Consider the following 22,569-nt stretch of genomic DNA (forward strand, 5'->3'; position numbering starts at 1 on the left):
AAAACTAAATTGAATGCTTTGTGAAGACTTGATAAAACCTTTAAAAAATTTCAAGTAAAATGTGGTGACATTTGTAAAAAATAGAGGGAGGAAAAGTCATAAAAAATGTGATGGATTTTACCCTCCAATTGCTTCATCATCCATACATACATATTTTTAAAAAAGTTTTTAGTCCATATTAATAAGTTGAATACGGACATCTTAGATCATTGGCTTGCAAGGAGAAGGCTAAGCCTACTGAACAAAGAGGCCTCACAATAATTTGTTGGCTTAAAGAAGATGGAATTTTATTTGCTTGTCTGTGTTTCTATGTAGTAATCCGAGGTGATCATTCTAGGCCGAAGGGGAGTTGGTCTGTGCACTCAGGGATCCAGGTTTTTTCCATCACTTTGTTCTGCCAAGCCCCAAGGCCTTATTGTTACCTTAATGGTTGAAAACATGTTATGGGTTCTGGAATCAAAAGAAGATAGAGAGCATTGAAGAGGCAAACCCCTCATCTCAAGGTACCAGCCAGAAGAGGCATCCATCACTTCTGCCAACTTCCTATGGACAAAAACTCAGTCACACAATCATGTCTAACTACAAGAGAGACTGAAAATGTGTGGTTTTAGGGCAAAAATGTGCTGAGCCACAATCCTTTTATCAGAGAGAGGGAGAAAATGGATGTGGGTGAAAAGCAGCAATCTCCATTTAAGTGATGTCTTAAATATGTTTCTTGGAGATCCCATCATGGCTCAGCAGAAATGAATCTGACTAATATCCACAAGGACACAGGTTCGATCCCTGGCCTCGCTCAGGTTAAGGATCCAGCATTGCCTCAGCTGTGGTTTAGGTCACAAACGTGGCTTGGATCCCACGTTGCTGTGGCTATGGTGTAGGCCAGCGGCTGCAACTCCCATTTGACCCCTAGCCTGGGAAGCTCCATATGCTGCAGGTGCTGCCCTAAAAAGGTGAAAAAAAAAAAATGTTTCTTGCAAGAAGGATGATGGGAAACTTGAATCAATTGACCAAAACCGAGTGGGAAGGCCTTGGTGAATTGATGGGCACTTTGATATTTTAAATTAACATTTATGATAAGCTGTATCTATTTTCATGACTTAGAGTCTTAATTTCTTAAAATTAATTGACCAGTGTAATGGTCCTGCTTATGCCAGAGACGAGAACTTTCTATTCTCTTGATTCTTCGATATCTCTCTGTTTTCATTTTTGGGGGACCAAGGATATGGCAGAGGACAGCAGTGTCTACATGTCACTTTGAAGCGATGTGTATTTTTGAAGTAGCCTCCTGTCTCTAAAAGAAAGTGTGGTCAGCTCCACGCTTGACATGTAACCGATTAACTAAGAGAAGGCAGGAAGAAAGTCATGTCATGTCTAAGTGCACCCACTCCCTAAGCAGTACCGAAGATAAGGGTAAGATTAAAGAGGGTGAGAAGGTGCTCCCCGCATCCAGTTTTGCTTTCACAGGACACCTGCTCACAGGTACATATGGCTCCATTTATCTTGGGAACTGAAGACACAAGACTTGATTTCTGGCCACACCATGGACTGTTGGAAGTCCTGGTGGAAGGTGCTCTCAGTGAATGGTCCGAGCTTGTCCTTTTGCATGGAGAAGAGCCATTCTGAACATTTGAAGAAATGAATTTGCTCTTGAATTGAGCACGTGCCACTTAAAACTCCCACAGGTGGGCGCCAGCTCCCTTCAGCTTGTCCCTGAGCTCAGATGAGCCTCTGCCCCTTCTCCTTGTGTTTGATGCTCCTTAAGAGTCCTTAGTCTCCAGAGTTCCCTTGTGGTGCAGCAGGTTAAGGATCTGGCATCGTCAGAGCAGTGGCATGGGTTGCCGCTATGCTGCAGTTTCTATCCCTGACCTGGGAAATTCCACATGCTGTGCGCATGGCCCAAAAAAAAAAAAAAAAAAAAAAAGAGTCCTCAGCCTCCTCCCCACTCTCTTTCCTCAGTTCACACTGGTGGGCCTGACTCTGGAAAAGGGTGTCGAAATAAAGGAACATTTTCTAACTTGGGAGGAAGTCACATTTTTCTCCATTTGTCTACCAGGGTTTTCTGAAAAGTTGGCTTAAAAGTGATAACGTTGAAGCGCCTACATAGATACGCAGAAACAGGATATTACAGACATTTTTCGATTTCACAGTGTGTGAGAGAGCGGGGTTCTGGTGTGTCATCTTCCAGATATCCTCCCATGTCTGCTCAACAACCGTCACACAGGGCTGATCTGGGAGATACTGTTTATTAAAAGCAGGATTTTTTCTTTTTCATTGATCAGATTAGGAAAAACACATAGGGCCCTGCTGCAGGAAGCCAGAAATTCAAAGTTGCTATATTTTGTCCCCTCCCCAGTGTGGGTTTGGGTTGTGGACACAGGGGTTGCTTCTTTCTCAGAATACCCACTGTGTGCCAGACAGTGAACTAAAGGCTTTACATGTGTCATTTCATTCAACATCCTTTGATCATTAGCCACAATTCATAGACCAGGGATGTAAGTATCCTGAGAAGTTACTTTCCTAAGACATCCAGCTACCAAGTCACAGAGCTGGTGTTCAAGTCCATTTTTCCTCTTAGTCACAGCATAGGATGAAGGGCACACACAACAATACTTATTCCAGAAAATTTAAAAAAAAGATGCACTAGGAGTTCCCGTCATGGCGTAGCAGTTAACAAACTCGCCTAGGATCCATGAGGATGCAGGTTCCATCACTGGCCTTGCTCAGTGGGTTAAGGATCTGGCGTTGCCATGAGCTGTGGTGTAGGTCGCAGATGCACCTCATATCTGGTGTTGCTGTGGCTGTGGTGTAGGCCGGCAGCTGTAGCTCCGTTGGACCCTTTGTCTGGGAACCTCTATATGCTGTGGGTGTGGCCCTAAAAAGCAAAAAAAAAAAAAAAAAAAAAAAAAAAAAAAAGGAAAGAAAAAGGTGCATTACAAGATTCAGCATTCCCAGAAAAGAAGTTTTGCTGGCTGACTCACTTCGTAGAGGATGCTCGAAAATTTATGAGGGGAAAAAAAAAAGGCAGCTTCTACTCTCTGAAAATGTGGCTGAAGATAGCTACTGCTTGTGGGCTGAGTAATCACCCCCCGTAGGGTGAGGTCTGAGGGTGCCCTTGTCTTCTCCAGCTCTGGTTTGTATGTGCTCCTTGGCAGCTCAGCTTAACTCAGATGTTTTTCCATAAAAGGTGCTGCTGTGGGCACTAGCTTCCTCCTTGGAGAGGATGCCAGAGGCCCATTTCGTCAGCCTGTCGAGCTTGAAACCCACTGAGAATGTGTCACTTCCGAATTTCCCTGTAACCTTGGGGTTTAGGAATGTCAGTTGTTTTTTCCTGTGCTTTCTGGAAATCTGTTTGGACTCAGAGAGGAAAAGGCTATTCAGGTGCTCACAAGATTTATTAAAAGCCCCGTCTGGCTTGGGTAAATGATTGTGAGGGATGAAGTCCCCCTTGAGGGCTGGACCTCACGGTCACAAGTGCATTGGGCCTGAGCTGCAGGGGTGGGGGCAAGGAGGCCAGGGGCTGAGGTGGGCAGGAGGAGAGAGACATGAGGGTGGGGGTCCCGCCTCTGTGCTCTGCAGCTTCTGCCCTCTTCTCTGAGACACTGCAGTTGCTGGCTCTCGTCTGTCTTCCCCTGTGACTGTGACACCTTGAGGGCAGTGTGTGGCATTGACCAGGTGATCAACAAATGTTTATTGAATGAATGAACAAGTGAATGAGAGTTCTGATCTCCAATTCAGGCTAAATAAATAAATATCTCAAAACTCCCTTCCCCCTTCCCCCATTCCCCCCCTCCCCCACCTAGAATGGAACAGACTGGGGAGCAAGGCCATTTGGTTGGACATTTATATGCCCGGAGCTGTACTTGAATGTCACGCTCTAACGCGGCTTTCATTCCGGGCTCCTCCTGAGATTCTAACTTAATTGGCCTGGGGTGGGCCAATGGATATCAGTATATTTTTTAAAAGCTCTCTAGGAGTTTCTCTTGAGCAATCATGGGTGAAAACCACCATTCCACATATACTTAGACAAATTAGTACCTTATGGCTGACGGAGCATGTGGGCAGGTTAGGTCCTGTGGAAACTGAGCCTTATGGGAAAAAGCTCCTGGCTCCCAAAAACATTGAAGCAAAGACGGGAGACAAGGACATTTTCTGGAGGCTTAGTTCAGGTGCTCAACTCTGCTCTGACTCAGTAACTGCTCCTGTGTAGGACGTCTCAGCAGCTATTTAACAGATCCCAAGAGCCTCAGCATCTTTCCTCCACCTGTTTTCTCCTTCCAACATTCTGGTCTTAAAGCAATGGCTTACCTGACAAACCTGAGAATGTGTTAAATGGATAGACACAGCTTCCTGGTGGAAATGCTGAATTGAAGACACTGGGGTGAAGAATAAATATATGCCTATCTTGCTCTGAAAATGGAATTTTGAATTGTGTTAAAATGCATGAAAGAGTCTGTGTATGTAGCCAATGGAGTGAAAACCACAATTGTTTTTCTAGGCTGTTATATTGAAGACATAAAAAGCTTTCTGGCTTCACTGATTTCTGACTCCATGTGACCCCATGACGGAGTTTGTGCATAAAGTGGCTCAGGTCAGCTTCCTCTCTGCCGTGTGCTGGGGCTGGGCAGTGGAAAGAGAAAGCAGGAAGCGGAGAGACCAGCTATATTTTTTCTTTTGCTTTTAAACTCTGTGTTTTTAGTATATCTGTAACTAGCCCACCATTTCCTTTTTCTTTAATGATTTAAAAGATAGATTTGGCCTCATGCCTTTATTCTGTGTCCTTTAAAGGAAAATGAAGGATGTGTACAGATGTCACTGCCCTGGAGTTCCTGGAAGCAGGCTCACGATGTGCTTTTCCAGGGTAATTTGCAGAGAAATGGAGCTTACAGATACTCAGAAAAGCATCCCCTACGTGAGTCTGGCTGATAGTTTTATATCTGGGAGTTCTGATTAATTGGTGTCAGGAACTGTGAATGATCTAAGATTTTGCCTTCTTGCAGTTTAGCAAGTTTGCCTGCCACAGCGTCATGGATGCCGGCAGAGACTGGAAACTCCTGTGTGAGGCGCCAAGGACTTTATCACTGACAGCATTAGCAGTGGCCAGAATACTGGCAATATCTTGTACCCTTTCCCAAGCCCCAGTTCCTACCAGGTGATGCAAACAGGAGCAGGTGACATGAGCACACACAGGAGAGGACCTTGGAGCTTATGAAACTTGAATCTTCTACAGAGGGCAGTAGGCGTGAGTACCCTGTGCTCTGAAGGGCCACATTCTCCCTCGCCCAAGGCTGGTCACTAAACAAAACTCTTTGAAAAGATATTCTGGGACAAAGGCAGTTGAAGTCTCTGTTTGCAAGACACACAGAAACACCGATCACCCATAGAGAAGTGCTTCCCAGGAGTAAGTAACAGGGGGCACTCAGGGGTGTGTGGATAAAGCTGAATATTAAGAGAGACGGAGGACTTTATAACATTTTCTAAACCACATCTCGAAAGTAACAAGTGGGTACACCCATGTTTCAGTGAGCATTTGTTATCTAACTAACACCCCATAATTTAATGGTTTAAAACAACCACCACTTTCTTTAGCTGGCACAGGTGTCTTCTCATGCTGGCAGTCACGGGGTCTCAGAAGCAGCAAGAGAGCGAGCCCCATGTGCATCCACTTTCTTCCTTCCTTCCTTCCTTCCTTTCCCTCTTTCTTGTTTTTTTCCTTCCTTGCCGCATATGGACGTTCCCAGGCTACGGGTTGAATTGGAGCTGCAGCTGCTGGCCTGTGCCATAGCCACAGCAATGCCAGATCTGAACCATGTCTGCAACCTACACTGCAGCTCAGGTCAACGCCGGATCCTTAACCCACTGAGTGAGGCCAGGGATCGAACCTGCATCCTCATGAATAGTAGTAGGGCTCGCTACTGCTGAGCCACAGGAAATCACATGTACCTACTTTCCAAGCTGCTACATCCTGTTTGCTAGCACCCCGTTAGCTTTTGTGGCTGCTTTCACACTCTTCCACGCTCCGCAGCTCTGCTTGGTCCCTTCCATCTCAGCCTCCAGGTCTTAGCTCCTTGGGGAGTCCAGCCCTGTGATCTCTTGCTGCCCCTGCCCCATCATATCCATCCCATGAACCAATGCCATGTTCATCATAATCTTTCCTAGATCCTGAAATGAATTACTTTCTTATTCATATACTAAAGTCAAAGACGGAAATAAAATAAAAAATACAAATACGTAGACAAAACCAGCTTCGCCAACTACGAAGCAAGCTCTGGAGGACAATAACATATCATCAGCACCCAGAGAAGAGCCTGGAGAGGGTAGGTGTCAATAAAAACCTATCAGCCGAGCGACTTTCCAGGACCATGGATCTGGTCATCTTCATGGGCATGGAGGGGAGCAGCGGGAAGATATACACCAGGCTCTTGCCCGGCAGCTTGTGGCAGGAGGGCTTTGAGATGTGGTTATGGTGGGAAAGGCATGTGTGTGAAGCCAGGGGATTCAGTCATCAGATCCTCATTGGCCAGATGGCAGTGACTTCCAGGTGGTGACCATGTCTCATCCTTCAGTTGAGAGATTCCGCTGATTAGGATTCAACCTATTAGTACAAAATTTACTGGCATTTTATTGAAGGTAGGCTTTTTTGTTTCCCTCTGGGAGAAGGACATTCTATATTTTTAGAATTTGGAGGCTTAGAAAAACATAGCTGAAGGCTTTGTATTGCTTTCTCTTTATAGTGTCACTTAACCTTGATATAAATCACTCCTAACCTTGTTTTAAAACCCAGGGAAGGGTGACAATGAGTCTGTTTTCCTCTTTTTCAGTCTCACTTTTGTTTTTGCTTTGTTTTCAAGTTTCGTAGTTGTGGATGAACTATAGCTGACCTTGGTATGTTAGTCAGGGTTTAACCATGTCTTTATGTGTTCGCACTTCACGCCTGGAGCCAAAAATCTGTGTTAGAGAAACAGGATCAGTAAGTAGGAGATCTATATCTGTATATTTATATATCTATAACTGTATCTGTCTATGGCTATCTATCCACCTGTCCATCATCTACCTATCCCTCTGTGTACTTTATTTAATACAAGGGATTGGCATATGTATTTGGGGCTGGCAAAGCAGGTCCACACTCGTCTAGGGCAGGATCCAGGATCGCAAGATCACAATCTGGCGTTCACAGGCATGGGCGAGGCTACTATACACGGAAGGAAGCTCTCTTCCCTTTCTGGGAAAGTCTCTGCTCTGCTTCCAACTGGTTGATCAGGCCCACCCATATTCTTTAGGATCATCTCCCTTACCAAAGTCCCTTGATTAGAGACTTCAATTCCATCTGCAAAATACCTTCACAGCAACACTTAGATTAATGTTTGATTGACTAACTGTGACTGTAACCCGGCCAAGTCAACATGTGCAAAAAGCCATCACACGGGGCCTGGAATGGGGTATCGGGTAGAAAAGGAGCCTGGGAGTTCCCGTTGTGGCACAGCAGAAACAAATCCAAACAGTAACTATAAGGTTGTGGGTTCAACCCCTGGCCTTGTTCAGTGGGTTAAGGATCTGGGGTTGCCGTGAGGTGTGGTGTACGTCGCTGATGCGGCTCAGATCTCGCATTGCTGTGCCTGTGGTGTAGGCTGGCAGCTGTAGCTCCGACTGGACCCCTAGCCCAGGAACCTCCATATGCCATGAGTGTGGCCACAAAAAGCAAAAAAAAAAAAAGGAGTCCCAGTCATGGCTCAGTGGTTAACGAATCTGACTAGGAACCATGAGGTAGTGGGTTCGATCCCCAGCCTTGCTCAGTGGGTTAAGGATCTGGCGTTGCCATGAGCTGTGGTGTAGGTCGCAGACGAGGCTCAGATCCCTCGTTGCTGTGGCTCTGGCCTAGGCTGGTGGCTACAGCTCTGATTTGACCCCTAGCCTGGGAATCTCCATGTGCCGCGGGAGCAGCCCAAGAAAAATGGCAAAAAGACAAAAAGAGAGAGAGAGAGAGAGAGAAAGGATCCTGAGCAAGGGCTCACAAGGTCTGAATGTTCCTTGGTTCTTCCTTAGGAACTGAGGAAAAGTAACTTAACTCAGTAAACCTATAATTTTCTAATCTAATTATCTGCAAATAAAAGACCACTCTACCACTGTTGCGACCTGCATGAAAAAGACTAAAGTATAATGGTGAGACTCTGAGAAGCACCGAGCTTAAAGGGCAAGGGCCAGGAGTGGTGGGCTGCAAACAGCCTTGGGGGCTGGGTGACCCATATCTCATTTCAAAGGGACTTGTTCTCAAGGCTCCAAGACGTCACGTCCCCCTCCTTGCCACTCAGGTTCTTCACCTGTAAGTAATTATCCCCAACAACCAGTTGGCTTAAGCTTCATACATTGTAAAACCCTACATCTCCATGCACATAGGTACTCATGCGCACACATACACACACACACGCACAATACTCCTCACACATGTACATGTGCATATATACATTAAGAATTCCTGCAGTTCACTATTCACAACAGCCAAGACATGGAAGCAACCTAAATGTCCATTGACAGATGAATGGATTAAGATTCCTATATACCATGGAATACTATATATAAAAAAAGAATGAGATAATGCCATTCACAAAAAGATGGATGGACCTAGAGATTACCATATTGAGTGAAGTAAGTCAGAAAGAGAATGACAGAGCCCATATGATATCACTTATATGTGGAATCTAAAATGCAGCACAGACGAACCTATCTACAGAAGAGAAATAGACTCACAGACATGGAGGACAGACTTGTGGTTGCCAAGGTGGGGAGTGTGGGATAGACTGGGAATTTGGGGTAGGTAGATACAAACGATTACATTTAGAATAGATAAGAAAAGAGGGAGTTCCCGTCATGGCGCAGTGGTTAACGAATCCGACTAGGAACCATGAGGTTGCGGGTTCGATCCCTGCCCTTGCTCAGTGGGTTAACGATCTGGCGTTGCCATGAGCTGTGGTGTAGGTTGCAGACGCGGCTCGGATCCCGCGTTGCTGTGGCTCTGGCATAGGCTGGCAGCTACAGCTCTGATTCGACCCCTAGCCTGGGAACCTCCATATGCCGTGGGAGCGGCCCAAGAAATGGCAAAAGGACAAAACAAAACAAAACAAAAAAAAAAAAAAAAAGAAAAGAGGTCCTACTGTATAGCACAGGGAACTATATCTACTCCCTTGGAATAGACCATGATGGAAAATAATATAAAAAAAGGAGTGTAAAAAAAGAATTCCTATAGTTCAGATAAAGGCACATTTTGAAATATGGGACACTAAAGCCAGTCATCTTAATAACTGGAATGACCTCATGTTGCTTTTGTTGGCACCGTTCTGCTCTGGGTCAGAGTCAGAACGTGCGCTCTGAGTTGTCTTCTCAGACAAGGAGCACTTCCTGGGGCCTAGGAAGCTTCCTTGCCCCTTCTCCTGACCCCTCCAACTGCTTCCACTGCTTAAAATTTTATTAACAGTGGAAAAAAATCTTCCTTTTATTTAATATTAGGAAAAAATATATTAGTACAGAGAACTCTACAATATTCTGTGGTAATCCATGTGGGAAAATAATCTGAAAAGAGAATGGACATGTATACATGTATGACTGGGTCACTGTGTTGCACAGCGGAAATGATCACAAGCTTGTAAATCAACTATATTTCAATAAAACTTAAAAAAAAAGAAAAGCTTAAACTCTTGAAATTCGCTCATGGAGAGGACAGAAGGTAAGCTACATGTAAACACCAAAAGGCCACGGGTGTATTAATTCAGTTCTTTTTCAGATTTTGATGAAATATGAGAAAGCCTTTGTGGAGGCCTCAACATGAGGAAAAGCTCCTCTTCTTGCAGAGAGGAGGGTTGAAAGACAGCAGAAGATCAAATAGGAGCATCGATGCCAGGCAGTTTGGTTGAGAGCTGGTCCAACCAGTGCACAATACAGAAATTTCCAGAAATTCTGCTGACTCATGCCTTTTAAAAATCTTCCTTTAAAAAACAATTATAATAACGTATTTGGCCAGTCGAGTCCATGTTATGCACCTGTATGAGGTTTATTCGGGTTTCAAAAGGGAAAATGATCATGAACACAGCTCTTCCTTTTCAGACTGTAGCTCCCAGAAATAAATATAAATAAATATGTGCTGGTAATGGGACTTTTTTGCAAAGCCGTCCCAGGATTTCCTAGGGGACAGGAAGAAGGTTTAAAGATCTACAAAGATAACTTTAGAGCAAAATAAGCATCCTGAGCTGGGCCAGACCATCAACTTTCACAGACGTGGGTTCTGCATTTGTAACATGAGCTAATGGGGGAGGGTCTGCTCTTCTGAGTGTTGTATGAGCCAGTCCATTGGGAAGCCAGCTTTGTACCATAAAGCACCATATCCATGTGTGGTCGTGTTACAGGTGAAAGCCTTTTGGAAGATCATGGGCAAATATTTTTTCAAAATCAGATGTGAAAATATTTAAAATTAAAAAAAATCTATATGCTGAAGCAGTTAGAAAGGGCTTCAGTTTTTGATTGAAAGCACAGTTCAGGAGAGCTCTTCAGAATGGGAAAGAATAGTGACTAGGTCGTGACAATTATCTCGAGTTGGAAGTAGAGAAGCTGACTTGGGCTTTTAGTAGGGTTTATATGCAACGGTTGTTTCACTTTCTGGAGGCTGCACAAGCTGAAGTGTTACATAGAAGCTTAAAATTTCAAATTTCATGGAGTTCTCGTTTTGGCTCAGAGGTTAGCAAACCCAACTAGCATCCATGAAAATGCATATTTGATTCCTGGCCTCGCTCAGTGGGTTAAGAATCCTGTGTTGCCATCAGCTGTGGTGTAGTTCGCAGATGTGGCTTGGATCCCACATTGATATGGCTGTGGCATAGGCTGGTGGCTACAGCTCCGACTGGACCCCTAGCCTAGGAACCTCCATATGCTGTGAGTGTGGCCCCAAAAAGACAAAAATAAAATAAAATAATAAAATAAAAACAGCTTCAACTTAAAAAAACCCGCTGGATCCTTAACCCACTGAGTGAGACCAGGGATTGAACCCAGAACCTCGCAGTTCCTAATTGGATTTGTTTCCACTGCACCACAATGGGAACTCTGGTTATCTTTTGATTTTGTTGATGATTTCCTTTGCCATGGAAAACCTTTTAAGTCTGAATAGCTCTCATGTGTTCACTTTGGCTTTTATTTCTTTTGCTTTGGGAGATAAGAAAATATTGCCATGATTTATGTCTGAGAATGTTTTGCCTATGTTCTCTTCCTGTAGTCTTATAGTGTCATGTCTAATGTTCAGATCTTTAAACTACTTTCAGTTTATATTTGTGGTGTAAAAGAGTGTTCTAGTTTTACTGATTCACATGTGGCTGAATTCAACTTTTCCAGCACCACTTGTTGAAGAAGCTGTCATTTTTCCATTATATATTTTTGCCTTCTTTGTCATACATTACTTGACCATATGTTTGTGGTTTATTTCTGGACTCTCTCTTCTGTTCCATTGATCTATACATCTGTTTTTGTGCCAATACCACACTGTTTTGATTATTGTAGCTTTGTAGTGTAGTCCTAAGTCTGGAAGCAGTATACCTTCAGCATTGTTCTTTTCTTTCAGGATTTCTTTGGCAATTCTGGGTCTTTTGTGGTTCCAAATAAATTTTAGGATTCTTTGCTTTAGTTCTGTGAAAAATATCTTGAGTCTTTTGATAGGGATTGCATTAAATCTGTATATCACTTTGGGTAGGTAGTATGACCATTTTAATAATATTAATTTTTTCAGTTAAAGAGCATGGGATATATTTCTATTTCTTTGAATCATCTTCAGTTTTCTTTATCAATGTTCTATAGTTTTTAGCATATAGGTCTTTTACTTCCTTGATTAAATTTATTCCTATGTGTTTTTGTTTTGTTTTGTTTCGTTTTAACAAGATTTAAAAAAAGATTTTTTTTTTTTTTTTTTTTTAATGGCCGCACCTGCGGCATATGGAAGTTCCCAGGCCAGGGACTGACTGACCTATACCACAGCTATGGCAACACCAAATCCTCTAACCCACTGCTGGGGTGGGGACCAAACTCACATCCTGCAGTGACCTGAGCTATTGCAGTCAGATTCTTAACCCACTGTGCCATGGCAGGAACTTCTTTTTGATGTGATTTTAAATGAGATTTTTTTTAACTTTCTCCCTCTAATATTTCATTGTCACTATAAAGGAATGCAATAGATTTTTAACTTATATAGTATTCTTATTGGTCAAATTGTCTTAGGTGCATCTGAGAGCAATTTTTTTATGCCTCACAGAGACTTAAATCCAGTCAAGGAAGTCCGAAGACCTAGGAGACTTGTTTCTTTATGTAGGTGACTGAGACAATAACAGCACAATCGCTTGGGATTTATGAAGTGCTTTTCCTTCAAAGAGTCCTAGTGCTTTTAAATTAACCCGTTCATCTTCAAACAGCCCTGAGGGGGATTACTGTCAACAGAATGTCTTCCCGCAGGAGGAAGTGAAGCAAACAGATATTGTCTGAAGTCACAGGAGGTCAGCCACAGGTCTGGGTCGAGCATATATACACACTGAGGGTTGAGCCAATATACACATCATCAGGTGATGTTGATTTTTAAGACAGCCCCATCCTGAACAGGACTGGCAAATTAATGGCCTTGGGTGCTGCCAAGCCCTTGCTAAGTGACCACTGCATTTAGTCCTGTTGAGCCAGTTGGTAGCCTCAGAATCCTCCCCAACCGTGCTCCACAAGTCATTTCAGTGTTGACAAGCAGTTAGGATCCTGCTTTGCCACTTATGGTACATCACTGGACTGAGTATTAAACAAAGCTTATCTTCTGCTTGAGGTGTCTGTAATAGAATCCCAATGCGGCGGTTGAAAGGTAACATCATTCTGACTTGCAAAGGCTCTAAGTTTCATTATCCTTGACTTTATGCTGGAAACTGACATGGACAATTTCATGGCATGGGGCAGGTCAGCAAAGGAAACAGTGAGCCCCAGTGAGTGGGTCTTTGTAGGTTATATATATACATATGAAGAGTGAGTTCAAGATTGAGGTGAGAGCTCATTGTCATTAGTTTGAGTCAATGCAGACATTTTCCGTTGCTATTGTCAAACAAACACTTTTGGGTGTGTGTGAGGGTCAGGTTTCCTGTGTCTGCCCTCAGTGTTGGGCTAAAATTGTTCAGAATCAATAAAAACAAAGGTTCCCCTTTTTTATTGGATGGAAGGTCAATCTGGAGACCTCAGAGATCAGGGTTGAATGGAAAATCCAGGAAGAACTACCCTCATCTGCATCCCAGGAAGGGAAAGAGTAATTTTTATAATTTCAAGAAGAGAAAAGCAACAAAGATTTGCTCAAGGATATAATTAGCTGACAAGTTTTTTGGAGAGAGGCAAGTTCCCTTTCAACAGATTTTGTATTCCTGAATTTGGAAGACGATAGAAGAAAGTCAAGATCTCTTGAAAAGGACTAATTATAACAGTTTCACCTTTGAATTGATGCTAAGTGGGTGGCAGAGGTGGAAACACCCTTATCACTTCAATATTTTCAGGTCTATAAAATGGAGAAGGGAGGATGGACATATTTTTAGCACTTAGTGTGTTGACAGCCACTGATTTTAAGATGAGCACAGACTGCAAAGCCCACTGGTCTCATAATGTCTGGGACAAGAGCTTTTCAAGTTATCTAAACAGCCTGTGACTTTTCTCTATGGGCTCCCTGTGTAAAACTGTCATGGAAATTAAGCTTCCCACTCTCATTTTGGTGCGTGAATCCCTACAACATTCTGTGAATAATCTTGCTCTGCTTCAGGCTCTCCATTTTCTCACACTCTCCCCTCCAGAGAGGTAGCCTCCAGGAGCCAAGCCTCACCTCACAGGTCCCAGTGGTCCCCCTCTTCTCTCTTCCACTTCTGTCCCTCTGTGGGCATGACTTGCTGACACCTACATTCCATTTTCTTGGATTCCTGTGTCGCCTCTGATGGGTTGCTACTGTGTGCCTCCTTGGAGCTGGCTCCATGTTAGCACAGAGCTGTGGAGACTCACAGAGGGAACATTTCTGCCCTGTAAAGGTTTGGTGAGGGGGTACCTGGGGATGTCTCCACATGTTGATGATTATCCTCATCCTTCACCAGCACTGGGCTAGTCCTCTCTGCCTCTTTCAGTCTGGACTGCAACTCACACATCCAAGGCACAAGGTCCCATAATAAGCACTGTATTGTCTGCATTTAATAATAGGGAAGGCTGGAGTTCCCTTGTGGTGCAGTGGGTTAAGGATCTGGTGTTTTCACTGCAGCAGTTTGGATCACTGCTGTGGTGTGGGTTTGATCCAGGGCTTGGGGACTTGTACATGCCCTGAGCCATGACCAAAAAATAAATAAATAAGTAAAAATAGAGAAGGCTGGAAACAATTGCCAGCTGGCTCTTGCACCCCGGAATTTTGTAGTAAATCATTGGATGAGGTTCTGCCTGAAATAGGCACCCACTGAGCTCTTTCTGCAGAGTTAGATTCCATGATGGTGTTGTTTTATCATATCCAGCTCATCTCCTCCCAAAAAAGAAACACTCTATTTTGGGAGTTCCCTTCATGGCTTAGTGGTTAATGAACTCAACAAGGATCCATGAGGATGCAGGTTCAATCCCTGGCCTCGCTCAGTGGGTTAAGGATCTGGCGTTGCCATGAGCTGTGGTGTAGGTTGCAGACACGGCTTGGATCCTGAGTTGTGGCTGTGGCTTAGGCCGGCAGGTGTAGCTCCGTTGGACCCCTAGCCTGGGAACTTCCACATGCCATGAGTGTGGCCCTAAAAAAAAAAAGGAAAAAAAAAGAAACCGCCTGTTTTATTTTTTGGTTTATGAGGTTTTTCAACAACGTTGGAGTGAAAATGCACAACAATTTCAGTGAGGTGATTTTGAAGGAATCTTCTTTCTTTCATGTTTTCCTAGAAGCCTCCAAATGGAGTTTTTTGTTTTTTGTTTTTTTTTGTTTTTTTGAGGAAACTGTAAGATACTTGAATCAAACTTGAAAATAGCCATCACATGGGAAGGATCCCAATGCCATTAGTCGCCATGTGTGATGGGGACAAAGCTTTCGATTAGAAGGCAGGAGGGGAGTTCCCGTCGTGGCGCAGTGGTTAACGAATCCGGCTAGGAACCATGAGGTTGCGGGTTCGGTCCCTGCCCTTGCTCAGCGGGTTAACGATCCGGCGTTGCCGTGAGCTGTGGTGTAGGTTGCAGATGCGGCTCGGATCCCGCGTTGCTGTGGCTCTGGCGTAGGCCAGTGGCTACAACTCCGATTCAACCCCTAGCCTGGGAACCTCCATATGCCGTGGGAGCGGCCCAAGAAATAGCAACAACAACAACAACAAAAGACAAAAAAAAAAAAAAAAAAAAAAAAAAAAAAGGCAGGAGGCTTAGTTTCTTCAAGACCCGACTTACCCAGGATTTAGCTATTCGACCTTAAGAGAGTTACTTAACTTTCTGTGCCTTGGGTTACCCATTAGGTGTTAAGCCCACCTTAAACACCTTAATTTCCTTAACACTTCTCTCAAAAAACATCTAATCTCTGGCATCTATGAACGCTGCCCTATATGGCCAAAAGTGTGAATATCAATGTACAGGCAAAAGATGTGATTAAATTAAGGATATTGAGGTGGAGAGAGTATCTTGAATGATTAGTTAGGCCTGAAATCGTTCACATGCGTCCTTATAAGGGGGAAACAGAGGGAGGTTTTATTACACAGGCAGGTAGGAGAGGGTGATGTGAGCACGGAGACGGAGACTGGAGTGACACAACCCCGGGACAAGGAGTGCTGATGGTCACCAGAAGCTGGAAGGGAAAGGACCTGATTCTCTCCTAGATCTTCTGGAGGGAGGGTGGCCTTGCAGGTGGGTACCTCAGTGAAACTGCTTTTGGGCTTTGGGCCTTCAAGACCTTGAGAATAAATTTCAGCTACTTTCCCCCACTACGACCCACTGAAGCCTTGCGCTTGCTTTGGGCTGCTCTCTCATTCTCCCTGGCCTTCTCTTTTGCTCCTTGACCACCTTGCTTAGCTCCATTTCTGACGCTCCACGGTAGCAGCAGGGGTAGGATGAGAGAAGAAACCAGGGAGGTTGGAGTTTGTCTAATTGCCTCAGGAGCTGACACTTTGTCCTCGGGTCTGGTGGGAGTTGAAAGGGGACTCTTTCTCTGTTTGCACCTTTGTAGGATTTTCAGAGACCTCCCCATCCCCACCTGCCTCTATTTGTCCCAGTGGCCATCCATCTTTCTCTTTGGGAAGGTGGTGTTCCCATTATGGTTGGTTGCTTCCCCTTGCTCAGCCCGAGGCATCTGGTGGCACTTCTGGCATCTTTCTGCCCATCTAGGCAGCCACCAAGGGAGCACCTGAGAGGGCCTCCCGTTGGTGCCCTCACAGGAGTGTCCCATGACTCATCCTCAATAACATACTCAGCATCATTGCCGTGGCCCAACTCGCCCCCATCCTCTGTTCTGCCATGGAAGCAGTCAGCCACACTGTCCAAGTGTGAGTCACAGTGTCCCCCAAACCAGAGGACTCATGTCAGACTCCCCGGATGGCCCCTTTTCCTTTGGCTCAAAGTGAGAGACCACTGAGGAGGTATCTGGACTCAGCATGCCAGGAGGTCTCTCATAAATGTTTCTCTTAACTCTCACCTCTCCTACTTTTCACTATCTTATGTGAGAGAAGTCTGGGTGTGAGATATGAGGGAGGTTCAAAGGTCAGAGTCGCAAGAAGGAATTTTGATCACCTCTAATGTACATGCTATGCAGGATGGTCTCACATCCACCTTAGAAGGTGGCATTTTTAGTTTTGGTGCCTCAGCTAAAACTTCTACTTCACATCTTCTTACATCTCCGTACCAGAGGGACCAAGTACTGAGGCCATTAGTCACCTGCAAAGATGTTTCTGTTCTATTCCTTTTGAATGCTTGGAAGTTCAACTTAGTAATATGACCAGCCCTCTGGTCAGGATTTGCACCCAGTCCTTGCTCCCTGAATGTGCTCAGCACACTGTTGAAATTCAATAAATGGCAAACAGTGTCAACTCGTAAAACAAGAGTCTCTACCAAAGAAGATCTAAGGGCTGTGTGTGCTCGGGGGAGTCTGCAAAGTGTTCCAGGGAAGAACCCTTAGGATTCTGCTCAGAGCTGGAGTGGAGCTGTCTGGTTCTTCCCTGAGGGTAGAACTATGGGCTTGTGGCCTCTGCTTAGTAGCTGAAATCCTCCTCATTACTTGCATAGGAGTTGGGCAGAACTGAATTCTTTGCATATATTTGAAAATCACTGTGGAGGTGTTGATGGTGTCTTTGGGCTTGGCTTGTTGGGGTGCCTGAAAACTGAGCAGAGCACCAAAGTTCATCCAACTCGATAGTGCATCTGACATGTAGTTAGTAACAGGATAGACTTGCTGTTCATTGCTTTGTATTCAACTGGCTGGGTAATGAGGAAATACTGTATATCAATTGGTAAAGAATGTATTTATGCACTCATCATATTAATATTTCTTGGGAGAAGAAATAAGAAACTGCCAGTATTTATAGACATGGATTTTCATCTGCTATGGAAAAAGGAAGATGACATTTAGACTCCATCACAAAGTTAAACCATTCTGACCTTAAAGAATGGTCATGTGCCTTGCCCCAGTTGGCTGTTGCTGCACAACAAACTGCCCTCAAATTCAGCTTAAAATAATAAGCATTTCTTATTACTTGTGGTTTGCATATCAGCTGGGTGATCCTTCTGGTCTTAGGTTAGCTGACTCACGTGACTTCAGTCAGCTGTGAGTTGGGTTGCGGATCTGCTGATCTTGGCTGGGCCTTCATAGGTTTTATTGGAATACCTGATGTCTCCTCCATGTGGTCTTACCCTCCAGTTGACTAGCCCAAATTTGTCAAATGGTCACGGAGGTTTCCAAAAGAAAATACCGGGAATGTACGGGGCCCTCCTGGGAATGACGGCACCATCGCATCTTTTGTGCTCTGTTAGTCAAAGCTCACATGCAGGACGTGGGGAAGAAACTCCAGATTGTGACGGGAGGAGCTGTAAATCCCATTGCAAGGACTGTGGAAACCCAGAAAGCTACCATACTCCACATGCAGAAGCTGCCAGAAGCTGCCACACTATTTTACGTGGTGCTCAGAGCCTTTCCAACCCCAAAGGTATCTCTGACTAGACTCCTACCTGAGCGCCCACCCTGGCTGTGTCTGTCCCCTATTCCTACTGCTATGGAGGGGTAGTCACTGCCATGAATCGCTTGTAAACATGATACCTAGGAGTCCATACTTGCAATGTAGATGCACAATATTCTAGTAAGAAAAGAGAGGATTTGTTTTGTGATTAAGTCAGGGAAAGAAAGATTCCAGTTGGATAAGTGACTTGAATGAAAACTGGATTATCAGTGACTATAAATGTCACTAGTTAAATAACAGGATTTCAAATTTAATGGATTTACTCATTCTACAGGCACTTACTGAATGTTTCCTAGGCACAGGACACTACAATTGATAAGCTAGGATAGGCTCTTACCTCTACAATACATTAAAATTGTATTAAATTGGGCTTAGGTGAAACCTGGGCATCAGTGTTTTCTGGAAGTCTAATGTGAATCCAGGGTTTAGAACCACTGGATTAAGTTACTGATTCAGTTTGTGGAACCAGCTTACTGAAGTACCTCATAACTGGATTGTGGCTCTGAGCTTAATTGTAAGTATTGAATAATCCATCAGTCTTCTTAGGGAGACATAGGCATGGCACCATGTAATCTACTGATATTAATGGGCGAGGGTGAAGTTATGGAAACCCTACATTTGTAAAGACAGCCTGGAGTCTAGGAGGGGAGGGGAATGGTAAGATAAATAACTTAGTAACTAGGGAACATGCCATGAAGATGTAAGAAGGCTAGGGCAGTGCTTCTGAAGTGGTAATGAACATACAAATCACCTCATTTTATTAAAATATAGATCTGACCCAGTATCATGGCCCCTGAGATTCTGCAGTTTTAAAAAGGTCTCAGCTGCTGCTGCTGGTCTGTGGATCATCCTTTGAGTCATATATTCTTCGAGTTTTTTATATTTGTGGTGCTAAAATATTTCTGCCTTGGTCTTAGAGGGGACTTTTTTCCAATGAAAAAAAGTTTTAATTTAAATTTGATAGTGCAAGTTAAATGAAAGTTTGAATTTGCTTATGGACATTTTTCAGTGTATTTTTTAAATTGAAGTATAGCGTACATATATGTATTTCCTTTTTCACATTTTTTCCATTATAGGTTCTTACAAGATATTAAATATACATCTCTGTGCTGTACAGTAGGTCTTTATTGTTTATCTATTTTATATATAGTAGTGTGAATTTGCTCATGGACTTTTGCTTTAAAATGTAATTTTGTCAAGTGAATCAGTCCTCACACACTACTTGAACTTCAGAGAATTAGCTCAAGATTGAAGGTCTCACTTAGCAACCAATTCTCCCCTTTGGAAGTAGTGTGATGAGTGGAAAAGGTGTGGGTCTGGGGTCGTAAGGACTGAACTCAAACCCCTGCCACCTCTTCCAGGGTATGTAACTTTGTGAGCTTCCGTTTTCCATATGTAAAACGGGGACCTTTCCACATGTAAAATAGGCTTGTTGAGTAAATTAAGTGCCACCACCTCTAGCTGCAGCAGCCAACACAGTGCCCAGGATGGAGTAGGCTCTCACTGAAATTATCCTCGTGACAGTGCACCATCCACTGTGACAGGCAGTGCCAGTGCAGCAGTGAGCTGGACTCAGACACTGCTTGAGGTGTGGAGGGGAAGACAGACAAGAAAACCAGACATGACAGCAGGCCTGATGGGTCCGTGAGGAGCCAGCCCCCAGCACAGAGATGCCTGATATCGAGACAAGGAGAGACCCTGCTTTCTTGTGTGTGTTATCATTGTCTGACAGGAGATGGTCTTTTGTTTTCCAGCCTAAATAAGTAGAAAACTCATCTTTCCTTTCTCCAAAAAGACTTGATTCTGACTCTGTGCCCCCCACCCTCCACCCCATGGGGTTAAACTGAAAGACAGGTGCGTCTGTTTTGGCTTCACAGGGAGATAGCATTTAAAATAGGCATGGGTTCAAAGCACCATTGGAGCAATAGGTCTCTCTTTAGGGAGGAAGGAGAAACTGAAGATCAATTCAATCATTCTTCCTGAGGAAAAAAAGAAAGATAAAAGATAAGGAAGCAATTTCACAGTTCCAGAAGGGAATAGAGAGCAGAGTTCTAGCTCTCCTGAAATTCATTTCAAGAGAACAACTTTGGTTGCTGCATTTCATCCTCTCTGATACAGGCTTGACACCCAGAACTATAAAAATTGGATCCCAACTCTGTTGCCACAGTTTATAGGATCAGAGACATATGCCCTTGGATATCTTTTCTGGCATTGGAAGGAGTTAACAAATTCTTACCTTGTCAGATAATATGAGAGTAGCTGATAAGCAGGTTGTCATTTTAAAGCAGTCAAGGGAGACATTGGAACTTCGGGGTGCTGAGAAACTGGAGAACTCAATACAGGATATTTGCCAGGGAGCCATCATATTTTATTGTAGAGTATTTTGTGCACAAGCAATGTCTGGGACAGAAATGGGACAATTACTTCTGAAGGCTCTATCAGTTGTCCTATATCGAGTTCTATGCAGTGGGTGTCAAAATGCAGTAGGGTTTGAATACATCAGCGTTGCTTCCTGGTGACTATGTGACACCCGTGGGAATGATCTGCACCTCTTCTGGAGGAAGGAAGGGAGAGAGCTGTGCCTGCCCCTTTGCTTCTTCACCCATTTCTTTCCTCCTCAATTCATTCTCTACAGTTCTGTCAGATGGCGTTTTCTAGACACCAAATCTGGTTATATGACATCTTGTCTTAAACCTCCACAGGCTCTCTTTCCTTTTGGCTATATAATGCATCCCAAACCTTGGGAGTTCCCTCCTCTCCATGCTTCCTACTCCAGCTGCTCAGAACATTTCCTATTCCTGGAAGAGCCCCCACACTCCTGGGCCTGACAGATGCAGCCTCTCCCTGCATCGTGCCTCTAAATCTGACACACATTCCCACACCCAGCTCAGGTGTCAACTCCTCCAGGAAGCCTTCCTCAGCTCATTCAGGATCCATGAGTCCCTCTCTTTTTTGGTTTCTCATAGCCCTTGTGCATACCCCTTTAATAGCCCTTTCTACATTGTTTTAAAATTCTTATTATTTTTTATGTCTCCCACTCTAGACCTTGAGCTGTGTACCTGGCATTTGGTAGGTTCCAGCGGGTGATTACTGATTTGAAATAGGAAGCTGGCCTTGTTCTGCTTTTCCTGACTTATCAAGGTTTTGTATAATTTGACGGCTTGTGGCAAACGCGGGCTCACAGACATGTTTTAATGACATATGCAAGCATATATGATTAATATCCTCTGAGTTTATGATTTTGTGGGTAAATTGTCAATCAGGAAATGGGTGCTCTTTTATTCTAAGTCTTAGGAGAGGACTCAGAAGTCATCAACATGTACTGTACAATTATTCGGGGTGAGCCTCGAACTTTGGACAGTCAGAAAGAACTAACAGAAAAACTCAGGGCTTCTCAAAGAATTTAGTTTTGTCTGGGGGGTAATATGAGCTAAGTGCTGAATTATGGGATAAGAGAAATACCACATGAACATAAGGTGTTCAATAAAGACTATCTCACTTATGTGTGTGTGTGAAACAAAAGGATAGTTGATAGGAGAGGGTTACTTATTTGTGCTTCTGAAATGACTGCAACCCTTAAGACGGGTAGAGTCTTCTGTTTCATACAAAGAGAAAATGAGGTTCTATTATTTTTGAGGCTCATAGAAAAACTTAAGAAATCTTTCAGAGAATTACCTTAATGCCTCTCAGTCATCCATCACAGAGGGACCTCCCTCATTCCTTTGAAAGAGACTACTTGTAAAATTTTTATAGAATTCCTTCTCTGAAGAGCTCAAACTACTGAACCATACATACCAAGGCCATGATTCTATTTCTATATTTTAAATTTGTATTTCTTCTGAAATCAAGTCAAGGACCAATATTTTATACAATTAAAAAATTATTTATTTATTTATTTATTTTGGGGGGTCTTTTTTGGACTTTTTTTAGGGCTGCACCTGCGGCATATGGAGGTTCCCAGGCCAGAGCCCACAGCAACACTGGATCCTTAACCCAATGAGGGAAGCCAGGGATTGAACCCACAACCTCATGGTTCCTAATTGGATTCATTTCCACTGTGCCATGACAGGAACACCAAGGCTTTCTATACAATTTAATATTTAGGACCAGGAGCAAATTTTCCTAAAGGACTTTATTCATATCTTACCAGCAGACAAAGTTGAGCTTTGTACCAAAAGTCACAGGAGAAGGCACTTGAGAATTCAAGAATATTGAGTTCCAAACAAAAGACAAGCCATTATATCTAATACTTTTGGACAAAATGGTGAAGAAGAGGGTGGAAAATAATGTACTCCACCGACTGTGATTTGAACAATTTGGGGATGGTTGGCATAGCTGCTACTCTTTGAAAAACCTTAAATCAATAAAACAGTGAACAAAAAAC

The sequence above is a fragment of the Sus scrofa genome, chromosome 16 (assembly GCF_000003025.6).
Source record: "Sus scrofa isolate TJ Tabasco breed Duroc chromosome 16, Sscrofa11.1, whole genome shotgun sequence".
NCBI lineage: Eukaryota > Metazoa > Chordata > Mammalia > Artiodactyla > Suidae > Sus > Sus scrofa.